Below are 13,738 nucleotides of genomic sequence, written 5' to 3' on the forward strand. Positions count from 1 at the left end.
ACAGACAGATGAGCAGTAGTAGAATTAAATCAGATGTAGCAGGCAGTGTTGTCTTCTTACTTGTGTCTCACTGGAAGTATTGGTGGATCACCGTGTTCCTGTTGTCTATGTCCTCTTCTTCTGCTTCCTCGTCTTCACTGTCCACAGGCTCCACAGCTGCCACAACACCTTCATCTGGACCATCCTCCTGCAGAAAAGGCACCTGTCGTCGCAAAGCCAAGTTGTGAAGCATACAGCAAACCACGATGATCTGGCATACCTTCTTTGGTGAGTACAATGGGGAACCCATTGTCATATGGAGGCACCGGAACCTGGCCGTCAGGAGGCCGAAGGTCCTCTCTATAACCCTCCTAGTTCGCCCATGGGCCTCATTGTAGCGTTCCTCTGCCCTTGTCCTGGGATTCCTCACAGGGGTCAGTAGCCATGACAGGTTGGGGTACCCAGAGTCACCTGCAAATGGCGAGGGACAACTGTTAGACACACACTAACTCATAGGGACATCCCCAGACTCAGACACCTATTCACACTGTATAGGGTCCATATCCTCACCTAACAGCCACACACGGTGCCTCTGGAGTTGCCCCATCACATAAGGGATGCTGCTATTTCTCAGAATGTAAGCGTCATGCACTGAGCCAGGAAATTTGGCATTCACATGGGAGATGTACTGGTCAGCCAAACACACCATCTGCACATTCATCGAATGGTAACTCTTCCAGTTTCTGTACACCTGTTCACTCCTGCGTGGGGGGACCAAGGCCACATGTGTCCAATCAATGGCACATATGATGTTGGGGTTATGCCCCAGGGCATAGAAGTCACCTTTCTCTGTAGGCATATCCTCCACCTGAGGGAAAACAATTTAGCTTCGCATGTGTTTCAGCAGGGCAGACAACACTCTCGACAGCACGTTGGAAAACATAGGCTGCGACATCCCTGATGCTATGGCCACTGTTGTTTGAAAAGACCCACTTGCTAGGAAATGGAGTACTGACAGCACCTGCACTAGAGCGGGGATTCCTGTTGGATGGCGGATAGCTGACATCAGGTCTGGTTCCAACTGGGCACACAGTTCATGGATTTTGGTACGATCAAGTCTGTAGGTGATGATCACATGTCGCTTCTCCATTGTCGACAGGTCCACCAGTAGTCTTTACACCAGAGGATGCCGCCATCTCCTCACCTGCCCCAGCGGACGTTGCCTATGGAGGAGAACAGCGAGCAGAGAGTCAACCAACTCTGAGGTACGTAAACACAACTTAATCGGAAAATGTTTGCAAATCGACATATGGCTGTATTAGTGTTTAAGCAAGGCCTAGATATGTGTGACGCAGTCCAAAATAATGCCATGTGGGCCCCTGAAAAGGCGGCTGCCTGACCTGTAAAGTGGGACAAGGGGATATGAGGTAACTGCGCTGGCGTTGTACACCGTTGCGGTAGGTGGTCGAACACCGCGGCGCAATCCTGCATTGGTTAACATTGAACCCTATGGGTCCCAGGAGCCAATGACGATGTACGCCGGCGGTGATGGTATGCACCGCCGCGGACGTGACCGCCATTTTCTCTCTATTCAATCACTTGATACCTGATCTTCGACAGGAGAGGACCTACACTGCAAGTGCTGCTGTGACCTCAGTCTGGAACAGACAATGGCTCGTGTGTCTGGGGAAAGGGCCCCTGCCTTCAGCACGGAGGAGTTGGAGAAACTAGTGGATGGGGTCCTCCCCCAGTAAACGCTACTCTAGGGTCCTCCAGACAAACAGGTGAGTACACTGTGAGCAAGCTGTATGGGCAATGGCTGTTTGGAGTGGTGTGGATGAAACATAGGAGGGGAGAATGAGGCGTGCATGAAACGACGGTGAGTGCATGTGCGTCATGGCAAGGGTAGGGATGCGGGCCAATGACTGTGACGGTGCAGACGGTTATATCTTCTCCTTTTCCCCTGTACTATTCCTGTAGGTCAGCGCCCACCAGAAGAAGGATATTTGGCATGCCATCGCCAAGGAAGTCTGGACCCTGGGGGTCTACCACAGACGGAGCACCCACTGCCGGAAAAGATGGGAGGACATTCGCTGCTGGAGCAAGAAGACGGCAGAGGCCCAGCTGGGGATGGCCTCCCAACGTGGGAGGGGTGCCCGTCGCACCATGACCCTCCTGATGTTCCGGATCCTGGCGGTGGCGTACCCGGAGTTAGATGGGCGCTTGGGGGTATCACAGCAGCCACAAGGGGGTGAGTATACTCTCATTCAGCTGATTCAGCACACATTGTAGGTGTCTGGGTGGGGGAGGTGGGCTGTGGGTTCCCCTAGGCCAGGGTGAGTTTAGTAGGCAAGGTCTCTTCTGAAGGCAGGCCCTGTGGCACCCCACCCCACCTGTGTACAGAGCCAACTACACCTAGTCAGTCTCTTGTGACATCCATGTGTGCAGCAATTGGGCATAGCCTTGTAACCCATGTCCCTGTGATTGATTAGGGAACTCCAAGTGCACGGCATAGTGTAGGGGGCTTCTGTGTCTGTAGTGTCCGCCAACTGTAGCGGTATTGCATACACTCAACATGTCTTTCTTCTGTCTCCCCCCCTTTTTGTGGTCTCCCTGTTCTTGTGTGCATCAGCATCATCAAGCGGAGGAGCAGTGGCACCGGAGCAGGAGGGAGCTTCATCCCACATGGCCCTGGAGGGCGACACAACGGAGTCTGAATTCACCAGTGGGACAGAGGGCGAGGTGAGCTCAACGGCGGGGACAGGAGCTGAGACCAGCGATACAGACTCCTCCAGTGATGGGAGCTCCCTTGCGGTGGTGGGCCCATCTGTGCCCCCGCATCTACAAGTACAGCCGCCACCCCCCCTACCAGCACTGCCCTCCCAGCAGCCCCTCAGCGTTTGCCCCGTGGCTGCTCACCCAGGAGGGTGGGCATCTCCTTTGCCCTAGACTCCTCAGGCCCTGCCCTTTCACCCCTGCTGCCCTCAGTGAGGAGGCCATTGACCTCCTCAGGTCCCTCACTGTTGGGCACTCTACCATTTTGAATGCCATCCAGGGTGTAGAGAGGCAGTTGCAACAAACCAATGCATACCTGTAGGGCATTCATTCTGGTCAGGCAGCCCAACAGCGAGCTTTTCAGACTCTGGCCTCAGCACTGATGGCAGCCATTGTCCCTGTCTCTAGCCTCCCCCCTCCAACTTCCTCCACGCAGACCCAAACCCCTGTACCTCAGCCTATCCCAAGTACACCATCAGACCAGCATGCACACATGTCAACACACAAGGGAAGCTCAGGCAAACATAAGCACCACACATCCCACAGGCACTCATGCAAGAATCATACACATGCAGACATACCAACATCCACTGCCTCCACTGTGTCCCCCCCCTCCTCCTCTCACTCCTCCCTCCCTGTCTTGTCTCCACTCACACCTGCATGCACTACATCGTCAGCCACTACCTCCATCACCAGCACACCCACCACCACACCCCGCTCACGTGCACACACCACCCCACTACCATTCACACATCCCCTGTGTCATCTCCCAGTGTGTCTGTGAGCCCACCTCCCAAGGTACACAAACGCAGCCCCACACCCACCCAACAGCCATCCACCTCACAACAGCCTCCAGCCCATGCACCTTCACCCAAAGTCAGCAAACGTACACCTCCTACAACCAATACCTCTTCCTCCACTCCCAAACCCCCTCCATCTACCTGTCCCAGTGTGTCCAAAAAACCTTTCCTGTCCAACCTTGACCTCTTTCCCGTACCTCCCCCACCCCTTCAGTCTCCTAGGGCCTGCCTCTCCAGGTCCCAACCCAGCGCCTCAGCCACAACATCTGCGGGAACAGTGGTGCCAGTAGTAACGGGCTTCTGCAGTGCGCCAGGCAGCAGGGCAGCCAGTGTGGCAAGGAGCGAGAGCACAGACAGTCCCCCACCTCAAAAGCATAAAAAGTTGTCCAGTGCCCGGCGGGAGAGAGGAAAAATATCTGCCACCAAAGCCGCTCCCAGGGGTACAGTTGGGAGTGTCCAGACAGCTGCGCCACCATCCAAGGTGGGGAAGGGGCACAGTAAAACCGGCAAGTCTGGGAAAACCTGCACGGCGTACAAGACCGCAACAATCACCGCTGCTAAGGACACTGCCGCCACCAGCACCGCTGCCAAGGACACCGCCGCCACCAGCACTGCTACCAAGGACACCACCGCCACCAGCACCGCTGAACAGGAGACCGCCGCCACCGCCGCCACCAGCACCACTGCCAAGGACACCGCCACCACCAGCACAGTTGAACAAGACACGCTGCAACAAGCACTGCAGGCCAGTGAGCTCCAAAGATTCCTACGCTACTGAGGCCGCCACGAGCAGGATGAAGCACTCTGGGCACAAAGGCCCCACAAGCACTCTGGGCACAAAGCCCCCTCCAGAACCAGTGGGGAGATCCATCCACTACCTCAGTCCTTGGCAGGATGAAGCACTCTGGGCACAAAGCCCCCTCCAGAACCAGCAGAGAAAGGCATCCTCTACCTCAGTCCTTGGCAGGATGAAGCACTCTGGGCACAAAGCTCCCTCCAGAACCAGTGGAGAATGACATCCACTACCTCAGTCCTTGGCAAGATAAAGCACTCTGGGCACAAAGCCCCCTCCAGAACCAGTGGAGAAAGGCATCCACTACCTCAGTCCTTGGCAGGATGAAGCACTCTGGGCACAAAGCCCCCTCCAGAACCAGTGGAGAATGACATCCACTACCTCAGTCTTTGGCAGGATGAAGCACTCTGGGCACAAAGCCCCCTCCAGAACCAGTGGAGAGATCCATCCACTACCTCAGTCCTTGGCAGGATGAAGCACTCTGGGCACAAAGCCCCCTCCAGAACCAGTGGAGAATGACATCCACTACCTCAGTCCTTGGCAGGATGAAGCACTCTGGGCACAAAGCCCCCTCCAGAACCAGTGGATGATGACATCCACTACCTCAGTCCTTGACAGGATGAAGCACTCTGGGCACAAAGCCCCCTCCAGAGCCAGTGGAGAATGACATCCACTACCTCAGTCCTTGACAGGATAAGGCCCTCTGGGCACAAAGCCCCCTCCAGAGCCAGTGGCGAATGACATCCACTACCTCAGTTCTTGGCAGGATGAAGACCTCTGGGCACAAAGCCCCCTCCAGAACCAGTGGAGCTGTTATCCACTTGAGAGACTGTGGCTTTGCACTCCCCAGTATAAAGCAGTGGGCAAGACACCCACTGGAGAGACTTGAGAGACTGTGGCTTTGCACTCCCTTGGATAAAGCAGTGGGCAAACCACCCACTGGAGAGACTTGAGAGACTGTGGCTTTGCACTCCCCAGGATGCAGCAGTGGGCAACCCACCCACTGTAGAGACTTGAGAGACTGTGGCTTTGCACTCCCCTGGATAAAGCAGTGGGCAACCCACCCACTGTAGAGACTTGAGAGACTGGCTTTGCACTCCCCAGGATAAAGCAGTGGGCAACCCACCCACCGGAGAGACTTGAGAGACTGTGGCTTTGCACTCCCCTGAATAAAGCAGTGGGCAAACCACCTACTGGAGAGACTTAAGAGACTGTGGCTTTGCACTCCCCAGGATAAAGCAGTGGGCAATCCGCCCACTGGAGAGACTTGAGAGACTGTGGCTTTGCACTCCCCAGGATAAAGCAGTGGGCATGGATCCTCCACGTGGATCTGGTGTTGTGCACTCATCCGGCTGAGGTGCCCTCACTTCCCTTCCCCCTGAGGTGCCTGTTTTATTTCTATCTGATGCCCCAGCAGTGTTCTCTCTGTCTTGTTCGGGTAGTGAGTGTGGGCCTCGCCCATGCATTTTGGGCCCAGTGGTCCACGGACTATGTTGGTGGAATCCCTTGGACTTGTACTCTTGGTGTATATATTTGTTTATAGTGTGAATATCTTTATATATGTATATATTTTGGATTCATGTATTTGAATATATTACAATCATTTGACTCATTTCCTTTTGTCCTTTCATTCTTCGAGGGGGGTTGGTGGGTGTAACTGTAATGTATCATGATGTATTAGTGTGTGTGTTGTCGTGGGTAAGGGTGGTGGTGGGGGTGGGGGTGTTGCATGTGTGTGTCATTCTCTTTTCCCTCCCCCCTCCCCTGTGTCATAGGTGCAGTACTCACTGTGGGCTTCGCCGCCGTCTTTGTTGTTCCTGGTAGAGAAGCAGGAAGAAAAAGGCTGGCAGTATCTGGAGTTCGGGTTCCATGACGTCCTGATTCCTCGTGGAGTTGTAGAGGTGAGCGTTTTCCCTTCCAAGTCCTGTTTCCGCCGTGTTTTTGTTCACGATGAATCCGCCTCGGAAAAGGTGGTGGATTGGACTGTTGTAATTCTGTGGGCGGTACATTGTCCTCCGCCTGTCTATGGGTAGTTACGGCAAAGGTGTTTGTTTGTACCGCCTTGGCGGTCGGAGCGTTAAAGTGGCTGTCTATGTTGGCGGTTTCCGCCACGGTCGTGATTCAAATTTTTTTCCGCCGGCCTGTTGCCGGTTTTACCTCCGCTTTAACACTGACCGCCAGGGTTGTAATGACCACCATAGTCTTAGAAAAGGATTTCATTTACAGAGTCTCTTAAAACCTTTGAAGACTTGAAGATAGCACTATGTAATGCACCTGTTTTGTAGCCACCGAACTATGGTCAGCCCGTCATTGTACAGGTTGAAACCTCAAATAAAGAAGCCACTTAAGTAGTTAATGGCAATGAAGTTTGAGAATTCCAAATTATTGAGTTTCTCTGTCTTATTACAAGGCCTAGACTTTACATTTGAGCACAAAGCCAGAATGAATCATGAGAATGCAGATGGATTTTCCCAATAGTTGCTGATCCGTGGACTGGATTAATCTAAAACAGTAAGATTCCACATTGTTGGATTAGGAAGAGGTGTATGTTGGGACATTAATGTCCCATTCTAAGAGAATTGGGTATGTTCCCCGTGATGTGTGCCCAACTGCATGAGAAACTGGTACCTTTACCTTTATTTTGGTTCTTGTTTCACACTAATATAGCATGCCCTATGTTCCCTTTAGGCTGCGCGTGTGCGCATGCGCGCAGCCTTGCCTTTCCCTGTGCCCAGACTGTCTCTGGGAGCACCCTTGCCACTTCCAGGACCAAAACGGATTATAATGAAAAGACATTTCGACAACTGCAGCTGTTGTGAAAAATGCTCTTTTGTGTGTGGCAGGCTGTGCTGCAGAAGGTCAAGGACACACACCAAAGGCAAAGAGGCTTCTCCTTCTTTTAATTCGAGAATGAAGCACTTCAGGAGGCCAATCTGGGGTAGTGTGAAATAAGTGCCTTTAACTTGATTATCTTTTTTAAAGACTTGGCAAATATTTCTTTTTTACTGAGCCACTTTTTCATTCATTATCATATCAGAGGTCCTTCAAATACGTTAGGTCAAGATGCCTATGAAGCAGGGCTAGTTTTAGGGTTAGCTGTGTGTTCAACAATTTTCAGGCAACAGTAAAAATGTCAAGATAACTCTGGTGATTAATGTACCTGCTGGAGAGAGATCTGAGTTTTGTCTATTGGTAGTTTTGACTCACCTAAGGTAACACTGTGGGTTAGCATGCCTGCTGCAAGGAACTGCACCAAGCAAACAGAACTGTATTTATATGGCTAGCTCAGTGAGTTACTGCTTTTGTTACAGAGATTCTTTTGTTAGTTGCAATTCATAAGTTCCAATTTAAATATAGCACAGTGACCTATGAATTATCAAAGCTGCTTGCAAACTGCATGGTCTAGGTTAAGACTTTGGTTTTTCCCCAGTTTTTCATTATCCTAATGTTGCTAAAAAGGGTTTTGGTTGGAAATAGACTCTTATTAATAAAGCTAACCCCAGCTACTGGGGACAATCCCCACCACTGTGCTACGCTTTAAATCCTAATCTTGTACTTCTTCAGACCAAACACACTTAAAATATCCTGCCTACTAGTATGGATGACATGTGATTCCCACACCTTTTAATCCTCATTGTCTTATGTAACATTTTCTATAGACTGATTTACACATGTATGATTCATTGTCTCTGTATAATGTGTGTCTGTTACATAAAGTGCTTTTGACACGCAACACTGGTGTGAGTAGTGCTATACAGCAAATGAAAGTGTGTGAGAGAGGGACATTGAAGAGATGAAGGATACTGTTGGCGGGTGGTAGTGAGCGACTCCATGAAGAAGGAGGTCATTGGGTGGGGTTGCCAAAAAGATTGTCGCACGTGCGCCATCACATGGGCTATGGAAATAGTGTGTTGATCATCGTGGAAACATACCATAAATACCATGAGCTCAATGTTTCATAGTGCTGCATTTTAGAGGTTTGTACTTATCTCATTCCCAATAATTCAGTTGGTACTTTTATGTTTTTCTTGTAAACAAAATGTAAACAATTTGCAAAGGGTTTAATAGTGCACCATCAATTGATGTATGAATTCATAGTTTGAATATATGATTTTTGAAACAAAATATATACATTTGTTTATTTAAAATTCAGTAACTGTTTTTATCTTAATGTACAATTATCATTGTTCTTGGTATGGATCTGGGTCAGGCCCTGCACATCTGCCAACAGCCACAGCTAGAGCTGGAAGAGCACAGCTCCAAGATCTGTTTGTGCTGTGTGCCTCTTGGAAAGGGGCTGGGAGGTGTGATCAGTCAATGCTAAAAAATTAGGGTTTTGCCTGAAAAATGAATCATGTTTCCCAAACAAGTCTCCCAGAAGAACAGGAGTCTAGTCCAAGTCAGTCTAAAACTCCAGATTCCTGCCCTAGTCCTACTTTTAGCGTTGATATCACTGAAGTTCAAATAAAGACAGCTGTCCAGTATTTAAGGGCACAAGGCAGTATTTGAGTAGGTCTGATGAGGCAGGCCCTGCTTAGAGCATCTCAGTTATGTCTAATCCCCCCCTAAGGCTTCGGTCCCGCCCTCTCTCCTGAGGGTGCCATTTTCTCAGCCACCCCACCACTGCCAGCTTCTTCCTCAAGCACTATCCTACCTCGACTCCTCAGAGTCCATCATAGGTAAGGGCATTATAGAGGGGGCCGGGAGAGGACGGCACATGTGTGTGGTCTTGAGAAGAGTTTCAGTGTCTTGTGGCAGCACCAAACCCACAGAGGGCAGGTTAGGGAGAATAGTGGAATAGTGAGCCAGATTAAAGAGAATTTTGGGCTTGGGTGTAAGGTAAGCCTTTCATCTGAGGTCGATAGACTGAGCACCAATGATTTGGGTAACAGTTCCTCAAGGTATAACATTTGGCTGTACGCTTCTGTGGAAATGAGAATGAGTAGCCAGGCATACAATAATCCTTACCCATATGAAATAGAGTTCCTAGAATCAGTCTGCTCTCACTAGAAGGCAGGAGTCAGCACTGGAGGTAGAGTTTGGGAGGCTGAGGCTCACAGACGGGCATGTCAGCACAGGGGCAAGGGTTTGAAGGACTTGTAGACTGGCTTGTAAGGATCACAGAGAAGAAGCATGTCAGTACTGTGGAGAACTCAGAGTGAATGGGGACATCAGCACTGGGCTCTGGAGGGCTCAGTGAAGGAACCTTAGCGCAACCGGATAGAGTTAGAGCTCTGTGAAGAGGGGACTCAGCACATGGGTCCTGAAGGCAGATTTGTACTCCTACACACTGCTCTTTATTTGTTCCATCTGGTGAAATGCAGGGCATGCATGTGTGCACAGTGAGTTGTACTTGGATAGAGGGGCCTTCTGAGGCCTGGGACAGGCTGAGGGTACCCCCAGATGCATTGTGGCCAATGGGACACAGCTTGCAACTTAGGCTCCATATACCTACATGGTTGGAAGCCGGCAACCTGAGATCAGGAGGTGCACGGATTTTGGTCATGTCGCATAAGAGCCAAAGGCTACTCAGAATGGGGGAGGTCATCTGCGAAAGAAAATTTGGAGGAGTGGATGAGGGAAAGAGAGATATGAATGTAAAGTGAAAAGGGGCATGTATGGAAAGGGTGACCTATGGAAGTGATGCAGTAGAAAGGAAGATGTAAATAAGCAAAAAATGCTGAGGGAAAGAAAAAAAAAGGGTGTGAAACATAAAAAGGAGAGAAAAAAGGAAAAAAGAAGGAAGGCCAGTAAGAACAAACAAACGATGATCAGTAACCAGAGAGGAGGCAAAAGGATTGAAAGGACAATTAGAAGAGTATCAGGGCAACATGAGTTCACTAGTTCAATAGGTTAATCTCCTAGGTACCAAAATTCATTAGTACAGTAGTTCAGTGGTTTTGCACATAATTGCTGTCTAAGAGCTGTCATCCAGGGGGGTTTGTTTTGTAGTTGTGTTCTTCAAATGTAACAAATTGAAAACTTGAGTAAAAAAAGGAGATAGGTAGACAAAGATGACAACCAAAGAGGTCAGAGATAAGCAACAAGATGAGTAGAAGAGAAGCATAGTCAAGATATTGATTTGATAGAGAAAGGGTAGAAGGAGAGAGAGGACATGGATATTAGAGAGAGTTTGAGGAAGAGAGAATGGTAGGATGTGTACTGAAGAAAGAGGAGGGAGGATTAGGGAGTAAAAGAGGAGAATGGAATGGGAGAAAGAAAAGTGAGGAAGATAAGGTGCAAGGAGACAAGACAAAAATGTTAGAAAAAGAGGAACAAGGTAAGGACAAGCGAGAGAGATAGACTGGAAGTCGATAGAGATAAGAAAAGGTGTGTGGAGGAGATAAGAGATTCATGACGATAGTAAAGTGACAGGAATGGTACGTAGAAGGATTAGGGTCGCAAGATTTAGTATCACCGGTGCTCAGAGGTGTAAGTAGATCACCTTGGCCCTGTAATGGATCTCTTTTAATACCAAGTCAAAGGTGAGGGGAGGTCATGTTTTGTTTTTCTGGTTTCAATTAAGGCTGATGATAACTTTGCTGTGCCACTGAATTTGGTAGCTTGCACACGGCACATACTTGCATATTAAATTGTTGCTTTCTTCAGTGTACGCCGTCTTGACTGTAGTGCATGAAGCACCTTTATTGGCATACATAAAGTAAAACAATTAGAGGGAACATTGCTTAGGCCTATCTCTGTTAATGAGAGATCAACAATCTGTCATGAAACTAGAAGAGACACACCAAGTTTGTCCTAATAGTGCGTACCAGACTACTGTCCATGCCCTTGGTGTATAATACAAAAGTGTGGAGGCAAGGTACCATGTTCTTAAAATGAATAATGTGTAAAGACCCTTTTCTCTCTGTTAAGGAGAGGCAAGAATGACACCTGAAAGAGAACCAACCCAAACTGGTTCTGAACTCTTAGACAGTGAATCCACATCCCTGTTCTGGAAAATCTGTATAGAAGTGGGATCCAAACCACCCCACATTTTTGCAGTCCAAGGTTCCTATTGACCAATGAAGGAACAATATTGCAGAGTATTCAAGAACAGTTGAGCAACCAGGGCTGATATTTTCCTGCCAGACCGTCTTCCAAACGTGAAAGGATATCACCTAAATATGCACGTTCTTCAGGATGAGCTGGGGGACAGTCTGAATTACCTAGAAGCCTTCCTGCCTGCTAAGAGAGTGAGAGAGTGTGTCTGGCCTTTCAAAATAAGAGACAGTCCAGCAGGAGTAGGCCAACATATTCTCAACATTACAAGCAACCAAAGATGATTGACTTAGCCTCTATTAAAGGAGTCCCACTGGTTACCTTGCACAGTTTCCATGTGATCTGTATCTGAACAAATATCCCATGTCACCTATCAGTCTTCCTCAGGTTTAAGAAAGGCATCCTGGTGAAGGATTCAACCTACAGACTTCACCTGCCATATCAGAGCTCCTGTCTAAGCCTGGATGGCCATCACCAAAGACAAGTGCTGCTGAAGACAGAAACATTTTCCTGAGCACGTCTACCAGGGCGACCCCAGCAGGAGATTAACCCCTACTATGAGGGCTGAAGCCTGGGCCACATCCACCAGACAGTACAAACTGATATTTTAATGTTTTTGCAAGGATCCCAATACATTAAAAAGCCACAGTTGTTCTTAGGTATACCTGCATTCTGCCCTGAATATGGTATTACTTAACTTAGGGCTGATTTAATCTTAAATCTAGGAGTCTCATTATGCCAGCACTGTGCCATTGGCCATGTGCGCTGCCAATAAGCCAACCCTATGCCCAGTCAACTGTGAGCAACCAGCCCACAATGCACATGACCTTTGGCAACATGCAGCAAACAATTGCCACTGTGTTTTAATCTTTTGCCAGTCTCTATGTACTGAGAGATCTCAGCTGTGCACAACGTTTTAGCATTAGGGCCATGTTTACCTCACACCCTGAGCTAAACAATCTCTGAGTGACTCACACCTAGATTGTACGTCCTTGGGCCATATGCAATGAAGCATAAACCAGCAAAATCCTGTTCCCAACTCTCCACAACAATTAAACCTTCACTTAACACAATCTTTTTCTAGAGCACCTGGTTTTGACTATATAATATGGATATGCATCCAACTCTCCACAGATGGGTAATCCATAGTGCACACACCCTTTGGCTTTACTAGGAGGTGGTTGGAAACAAGCTTTGGTTTTAAACCAGAACCTGCACTGAAACATTATTCAGCACCTAACACCTTCACATAGCCTTCATTCTGTGCAGCAGAGATTACTACCTGCGCCCAAACCTCTCCACATAGCTAAATCTTGCAGCATACGGTCTTCACTATGCACAGCTGGAATTGCCTACAAGGACTAGACTATTTCTAATCCATGCACCAGTCCCTTTACCAAAAGTAATCCTATGCTCTACATTACCATAGCCCAATATTTCCCTACTTTCTCTTGAAAACTGTTTTGGAGTCCATGGAATATAGTAAACAATAGTATCATGGATGATACCTTCAAAGATGTCATCAAAAAGATCATCAACGACGTCATGAGGGATATCGTATGCGCAGTCATAAAAAATAGATGGGGTGGCAAAGTTTAGGGTTAATTTAATGAACAATAATTTGCAAACTTCACTGTTTTTTGGGTTTGGCATAGTAATCACAATTGAGCTATAGTGGAATTTTTTCAGTGAATGTCAGTTTTTTTCAATATACGTTATGGTTTTAGGAGCAAATTTAGCAATAACTTCATTTGAACCTTTAGTTTTTTTCAGGGAAAATATTGGTGTATGTACTAATTGAAAACAAAAACAGTTGAAAAGTGAGATATAGTCCTGGATCAAATTCATGAAACCACTGAAATTCGTAAATTAGGATTAGCAATGCACTCATTACTTGCAATAATTTGCCCCACCCGCCATGGCACCATGTTGTTCTCTTGATAGCACTTTTGTTAGGTATTTACCTTTTCCAAATTGCTGTTCCGAACATGAACCATAACATGAGTTATGGCATGTGCTATGTGCTTTGCTAATCAGAATTTACTTTACTTATTTTTCAAACCCTATTTCGCACAGTCTTTGTCTGCACTTTAACACTGTCAGGGCTACTTGGATTACGTGGCAGGGAGCACCAAATAATGCAGCAAAGTTATATAAATTATGTGGCAAAAGGTGCAAATTGTATGGTAGGTTCCCTGCTAGTATGATATTTAACCATTTGAGACACAAACAATTTGGGGGAACCCGCAAATTTTGAAAAGCATGTGTCAAAATATGTGGTGAATGCATTAAATACATAGTTATTGGCGGTGTGCAAAAATTCCATAATTTGCTTGGAAGTATTTAAACAAATGTTTCGAACCTGTAGGCAAATTTAAGCATAACTACGTGA

The sequence above is a fragment of the Pleurodeles waltl genome, chromosome 5, assembly GCF_031143425.1.
Source record: "Pleurodeles waltl isolate 20211129_DDA chromosome 5, aPleWal1.hap1.20221129, whole genome shotgun sequence".
In the NCBI taxonomy this organism is placed as follows: Eukaryota; Metazoa; Chordata; class Amphibia; order Caudata; family Salamandridae; genus Pleurodeles; species Pleurodeles waltl.